At 41.3% G+C, this 7766-nt stretch overlaps 1 long non-coding RNA gene across 1 annotated transcript; it reads left to right on the top strand.

Annotated features, from left to right (window-relative positions):
- Positions 1–3350: 3350 nt before the first annotated feature.
- Positions 3351–6713, top strand: LOC311132089. The gene is made up of 3 exons (XR_014613481.1): positions 3351–3619; positions 4482–4721; positions 4945–6713. It is a non-coding gene; the product is annotated as an uncharacterized lncRNA (long non-coding RNA).
- Positions 6714–7766: the final 1053 nt, after the last annotated feature.

Here is a 7766-nt window from a genome sequence, read left to right as displayed (position 1 = left end):
GAGGGGAGGATGGATGGGGCCATGTATCGCGAGATCTTGGCCAGCAACCTCCTTCCCTCAGTAAGAGCATTGAAGATGGGTCGTGGCTGGGTCTTCCAGCATGACAATGACCCGAAACACACAGCCAGGGCAACTAAGGAGTGGCTCCGTAAGAAGCATCTCAAGGTCCTGGAGTGGCCTAGCCAGTCTCCAGACCTGAAACCAATAGAAAATCTTTGGAGGGAGCTGAAAGTCCGTATTGCCCAGCGACAGCCCCGAAACCTGAAGGATCTGGAGAAGGTCTGTATGGAGGAGTGGGCCAAAATCCCTGCTGCAGTGTGTGCAAACCTGGTCAAGACCTACAGGAAACGTATGATCTCTGTAATTGCAAACAAAGGTTTCTGTACCAAATATTAAGTTCTGCTTTTCTGATGTATCAAATACTTATGTCATGCAATAAAATGCAAATTAATTACTTAAAAATCATACAATGTGATTTTCTTTGTTTTAGATTCCGTCTCTCACAGTGGAAGTGTACCTATGATAAAAATGACAGACCTCTACATGCTTTGTAAGTAGGAAAACCTGCAAAATCGGCAGTGTATCAAATACTTGTTCTCCCCACTGTATATAGATTTATTTGATCATTTAAAACACAATACAACCACACATGTGGATAATGCATTTAAAATCATTGAGGATGACACAAAAGTTTGAAAACGTATTTCCATTGTGGTCCTCTTAAATAAATGGCTCAAAAGATTAACAAACATAACATAGTAGGCCTAGCCTACATAGTAGGCCTAGCCTGCTAGGCACACTTGGGTTTACTAATAATAATTAATTCCTTTTTGAACCTGTATAGTGCTTTGAATCTCAAAGCGCATAAAAATTAAAACAACAAACAAAAAATAGAAATTATGGAGATTAAAAGTCTCAGTCGGCTTGGGATGAAGTTGAGGCAATTTGGGTTGGAAAGGCAGTGTAGGTTCAGTGGGAGAGGGCATTGATGTGACAGACAAGGAGAAACAAAGACAGTATGAAAAAACAGGCCCAGAGCTCTTCAACAGCGCACCACACCTGCTTCTCTGAATGGTCAGTCACTCCATTGGAGCCGCTTCTCTGGTGCTGGTCCTCCATTGCCAGGAATGTAGCACCCACCTGGGTGATGCCATGGCTGATGAAAAGCGCACGAAAAGCCACCACATCTTGGCAGTTTCTCAACACTTTTTTTGTTGTTGTTTTATTTTTTAAAATAAATGCACTGTTGGTTAAGGGCTGTAAGTAAGCATTTCACTGTAATGTCTGCACCTGTTGTATTCGGCGCATGTGACCAATACAATTTGATTTGATTTGATTTGGTTAGGAGTGTTCCCTGAAAAGTGCTTGAGCTTCCTCTGCTACCTCTGACTGGACACAGCATGCAGTCCTTGGTGTAATACTTCCAAACAGATGAAACAGAAAGCCAAATGATTTGAATCCAAACAGCCAGCTAGCTAGCTATCAAAGACTTTTCATCACGATCCTACAACTCTGAGTCCACAGGATATAGTGATCAAACCCTAGAGCAGCCAACCCCCCCAAAAAATACATAAAAAAATTCAACAAAAAACATTTACAAATAATAATAAAACATATGTACCATATATGGGAAATTATTTTCTTATAACTAGATGTGATGCCTAGCTTAGAAAGAATGCATTAATGATTAAACATAAAAGGTTTGTACTGTACTGATGTAAATTGTTTAACCTAACAAGCTGTGATTAATGTGAGGAGCTGTTTTAGGGAGTAGGGGGAGATAAGAACTTGTGTCTCACATACACGAACACTGCCTCTTTGTGATCTGTGAACCGTCCAAGGACGTAGGTACAAAGAGTACAGGGGAACTGTGTCTATGGGTGCTGACTCGGGACAAGGTGTGATGATAACAACTTATGCCTGGCAACAGTGTGCAACGGTGAAGCGCCAAGGGTCTGGGACCAGCTTGTGTGCCAACGATAGGCTGAGTAAGTCTAAACCACGCTCAGTCTCTACTCTGATTGGCCAGCAGGGAGCGGGAACTATCTCTGTCAGAGTATTTGGAGAAGAACTTAGAACAATGGATCAGTTCTCTGAGTGACCTGCGTGGTATTTCAGTGGACCCGTATATACGAACATCATATTTACCATTGAAGTGTTTTGCATTAATTAAAATACTAGTCTATTTTAGAAGACGTGTATTGACCTCTTTTGTTCCTAATACCAGATTTGAATTGACGCAACTTAACACATATTTATAGAGCTCTCTGCCTAGGCTAACTTATGGTGCCATGGCAACCACTATCTTGTTGCTGGGGATCAGAAGTGTCTGGTGCTAGAGAGGCAAGTTGAGGTTGCCAGGATCAGAGTTTTACAGAAGGTGTCATATGCTGAGCCAACTGAAGAAAGGAGAAGAAGATGGGTCAAGGGTGAGGGATCCTAATAGGCTCCCAGTGAGTAGTAGACTTTTGCCAGTACAGAGTGATAGGCCTACGAATTAAATATGCTTCAGTAAGGTTGGCTTTTTAGCATTCATTGCCATGGTTATCAACTGTACCACAGGAATGGAAAGCAAGTCACAGAAAATACTGTAGGTGTTGTGGTGGCAGCTTCAGAGAAGTATTTAGGATTATGAGATTTTCTGCAGAAGAGTTACAGGGTGTGTTGAATGGTAGTGTCCCGTCCTCCCAGGCCGTTGTCCTGGTGTAGGATCAGATAGGGTCAAAACAGTGGAATGGGGTGGTGGGTTTTTAATGAGTGTAGGGTTAGTTGTGTTCCCACTAGTTACCACAGCCACAAAGTCAAAATTGGCTATATGGTAAAAATATATAAAGAAACATTAGCTTTTTGGTCTTAATTTAAGGTTAGGGTTATACATAATGTTATCAGTGTGGTTAGGGTTAATGTTAGGGTTAAAATACAATTTTAAGAAGATAAATTGTAGAAATAGGCGGGGTTTATGACCTTGTGGCTGTGGTAACTAGTGACAACCGGTTAGTTGGCCGGGTAATTTTTCCCTTTTTTGTATCACAAAGTACACTGAGTGTACAAAACATTAGGATCACCTTCCTAATATTGAGTTGCACCTCCTTTGCCCTCAGAACAGCCTCAATTCGTCGGGGCATGGACTCTACCATGTGTCGAAAGCATTCTACACGGATTTAAGTGTATTTAACAAGTTACCTCAATAAGGGGTCATAGCTTTCTTTCTGGATTCACCTGGTCAGTCTATGTAACGGAAGAGCAGGTGTTCCTAATGTTTTGTGCACTCAGTGTATAATTGATTTGTACTACAGTCCAGTTGGTGGCGGAAATGCACCATTATTAGATGCTAACTGCCGTCAAACCCCACCGAAGAAGAAGGTGTATTGTCATACGGTCTATGTAGGTTGTTGTACTTTGTTAAAAATGTAACAATCGCTGTTGATAATTAACTACCAAATACAAGATGTGGCAGTCAGATCCTTTCCATAATGAGTTGGTATCTATTATGGATGAATTAATGATGTCGTTTGAGGATGAAATTGACAAATGTATGGCGGTCTCAATCTTTTCCACACAACACAGCACAGACATTGTCGATGCAGGAAAGACAGGGGAGTCCAAGTTGGAGGTAAAAGTAAGTGGCTAACTTAACTTTTACAAATAAAAACTGTTAAAGGAATAAACCACCCAAAATCAGTACTTTCTATGATTTGCAGTGTTAAATGACACTAATACAATATGTTTTGTTCACAAATGTTTCATTTTTTCGTTATAACAAGGTTGGTAGCAACGTGAAAATCTGTTACAGCTCAAGTCGACTACAAAACCCACAATGCAATGCTCTCTCTCTGGGCTTGCTAACTAGCAAACGTAGCTAAACACAATTACCAGCATGTGAAGTCAATATCAGCATGTGAAGTAGCTAGCTAGCAGTAAAATCGCATAAACACACTGCACTATCAATTTAGGGGTCTACAATCTCACCATGTTCAGCTTGCAGTTCGTCTCTGAGGCAGACAATGTAAAGTACAGACGTTGCTATGGCAACAACGGCCGTTTCCCACAGACACAAAGGGCGCATTGCATGATGGTAGCTACTAATTTGGTACACTGTTTAGATTGAGCACACCTAAGAAAAGTCATGACGATATAAATGGATTGGTGTGTTCAAGACAAGTATATACCCTTACCATCTATTGGCTGGTTTGGCGATCTGGAGGGCAGGTAATTATTTAAGAGTTATAAAATGTGATATTATGTTATCCTGTATCTCCAGTGATGAGAACATACCACTTAGAAGTTAAATCATGGGGAAAGAGTTATTTAACCACTCATAGAACATATACTCCTATACTCAAATTGACAGGAGTTTCATTTCTGGGGGTGGATTATCCCTTTAATGTATGAGCTAATTTGTTTTCTATTGATAATTTAACAGCTTGAAAACAGGTTGTTGTGGAATGAAAAATATATCTATATATATTCTCTTATTCTAGGTCCAGTTGAAATGTGTGATGAAACAGTTCGTGACACAGACTATTATCAAAATCAACCACTTGATCTCCAAAGGTACTGCAGCTCTGCTTTCAAAGATATGCCAGAGTCAAAGTGAGGTTAAATCTCTGAAAATGAAGCTATTGGAGATGACTGACGGCAAGGAGATACCTGAAAACACAGTGGAAGAGGAGGAATGGACGGGATTACAATATTCACAGGAGTTTGCAGAGGATTTTGAGGTATGTTATATTTGACATGTTTGCATGAATGATGCAGTCCAGGGGGCTGACGTGATCAGTAGGCATGAGCCCTTTACTATTATGATCCTTGAATCCCAAGACTGACACGTACTGCCGTTGTACCATTGAGCAAGGCTTTTAACTCCATAACCTGAACCAGGGGTGCTGCTCTGTGACAGTGTGTGTGTATGTTGGAGATCCAATGAACATTTTTTTCTCCCAGGTTGACGTGCCAACTCCCATTGGTGAGGCTGACAAGACTACAAATTGCAAGGAGACCACAATCAGTGTTAAAACTATAGAGATGAAACAATGCTTTATATCTCTGGCAAAATTACCTTCCTCACTCACTAAGTCTAACAAACAGGGGCCAAATACAACCAAACAGGCAGCAAGTAGGCCTACAGACAGAGAGGCAGAAAGCAGGCCTACAGACATTCAGGCCCTAAGTACAGATGCCCAAAGTCTCATTGGGAACTCTGTGCTATCCACTAGACCCAGGAGGGAAAAGAAGAGAACAGAGGCACCCACGGTGGCAGAATCAGACGGAAGTAAGGAGAACGCTGATGATGACCAATGGGAGGAGGAGAATGCTAATGCCAGACAAACCTCGAGTGACGAATCTCTTCACAACAGAAAGCAAAGGCCAAACAGGAAACAAAATAAGACTACCAACAACAGGAAAGAGTACCTCTGTCCGGACTGCGGTAAGGTTTTTAAGAAATTATGTAATTTTAAACAGCATCAACAGACTCACACAGGACAGAGACCGTATTGTTGTGAATTATGTGGGAAATGTTTCCCGACTGCTTGGAAGCTCAGAAATCACCAATTAGTGGTCCACAGGGGAGAGAAGCCGCTAGAATGCCCAAAATGTGGGAAGTGCTTTGCAACAAAGAGTTATTTGGACAAACATGAAAGCGTTCATTCAACAGAGAAACCGTTCCGATGCCTCGTGTGTCAGAAGTGTTTTAAAAGTAAAAATGGCCTCAAGGAACATACAATGTTGCACAATTCTACTTCAAACTCATATGCTTGTGACAAATGTCCAAAAACCTTCGTAAAGTTGAAATACCTCAAGAATCACCAGCTAACTCACAGTGGAGGAGGAGCTCACCGTTGTGAATTGTGTGGAAAAGGTTTCAAGTCTCCTTCCGAACTCAAACAGCACCAAGCATCAGTCCATAGGGGAGAGAAGCCGTTCCAATGTCCGACATGTGGGAAGTGCTTCGCAAAAAAAGAAAATTTGAAAATTCACGCAAGTGTTCATTCAGAAGAGAGAGCATTCCAGTGCTCTCAGTGTCAGATGTGTTTCAAAACCAAGTATACGCTTAGCGACCATAAGAAGACCCACACGGACTCCAAGCCATATGCTTGCGACAAATGCCCAATGACCTTCATTCGGTCGAGGTACCTCAAGATGCATCAAGCCTCGCACCTGACCAGCAAGCCGTTAGCGTGCAGCTACTGTGGGAAAGGCTTCAAAGGTGAACGTGAGCGCAGGAGACACGAACGCACACACACCGAAGAACCACCTTATACCTGTGACGAATGTGGCAAGGGTTTCTATAAACAGGAATCGTTAAAAGTCCATGCAGCCTTGCACACCGGAGAGAAGCCGTTCGCCTGTGATTACTGCGGTAAAACCTTTGCTCTGGCGTCCTACCTTAAAACCCATAGAGCAAAAGTTCACTCTGTCACCGAACTCCACGTCTGTGGGAAATGTGGCAAAAAATATAAGGATATCATACATTTCAGAAGCCATATGGTTCAGGGTTGTTGAGAGGAGGCTGCGGCATTGGTTTGCTTGAATTAAACAATTGATCTCTTTCTAATATTGGAGAGAATCTAATACCCCTTCCTAAACGAAGCCCCTGGGAGGACGCAGGTTAAAGGCACAACTTGTAGCTTTCATTCTGACAATGCTTTGATATTCATTGTTATTTTGGAATTGTGAATAAAGTTGTAACATGTTCTTGTTATACTACAATCATGCATGTTTACTTGTTAATTTTTTTAAATATATGCATTATTATCACTGTTAAACATGGCTATATGATAGAACAGAATCAACATACGTTTTGAAATGATTTTGATAAAATCATACTTTGACCATGTAAAATATAAGGCTATAATGAGTCACTCCAAACCATGAATAATAGGGCCCATTACCCAGTCACTACTCAACCACGACTCAGTCACTACTCAAACCCATCAAGAAGTTTATTTCACAATAATACATTGAGCAGACAGACACCCTCCCTGAGTTGACACATCTCCAAGTTTAGAAGTCATGAAGGTCATGCAGGGATGGATTTAGTGATGTGAAACATTCTGAAAGTTGCAGATAGAAATGGAATGAATAGAGCTCACACAATTCTTTATTCTGACAACTAATCTACATGATACATTTTTTAATCTGAACGTTCTGTAGCAACATCCTTCTGAACAGGACCCAGTTGTGGCTACTGTAGCTCATAGTAAGGGCCAGGAGTTTTCACATGACCATGTAACCTCAGAGGGGATTTCCACAAGACGATAATTCGGATAGCCACTCATGTGGGTGCTAGCAAGCACGCTAGGTAGTGCTAGGTATCAACAGCCAATCCAGGATGGGCTGGAAGCCATAGTGAGCTTCGATTTGTCAATAGCTTCACGATATCGCAGAGTTTTTGCATAAAGCTCAGCTTTCCCCATCTTCGGACCCTCCATGTTGAAGCTCCATCGCCCATACTGGCATCGCCCAATGGTTCTCCATTGAAAAGGAATGATGCTCTGATGTTTCAGCGTCTCCAACATGTTATGTGAAAATGCAGTATTTCTCTCTCACACTATCCACTAGTGCACACCAGAGGTCGGTGTATTCCAACCTCATACATTATAGGTATTACACTCACTCAGAGATAGCGTTACAGTATTACAAAAAGCTAAATAGTTAAAAAACAACGGAATTATGCTTCTACTCTCCTAAAGAGGAATGTGTGCATTATACATATTATTAGTACTATTTATTAATAATACATAGACATTAAAATATAGATCAAT

The sequence above is a fragment of the Coregonus lavaretus genome, assembly GCF_964263955.1.
Source record: "Coregonus lavaretus genome assembly, chromosome: 7".
NCBI classification, from domain to species: Eukaryota; Metazoa; Chordata; class Actinopteri; order Salmoniformes; family Salmonidae; genus Coregonus; species Coregonus lavaretus.
Note: the sequence above shows the minus strand (reverse complement) of the source record. Positions and strands in the feature narration are given on the sequence as shown.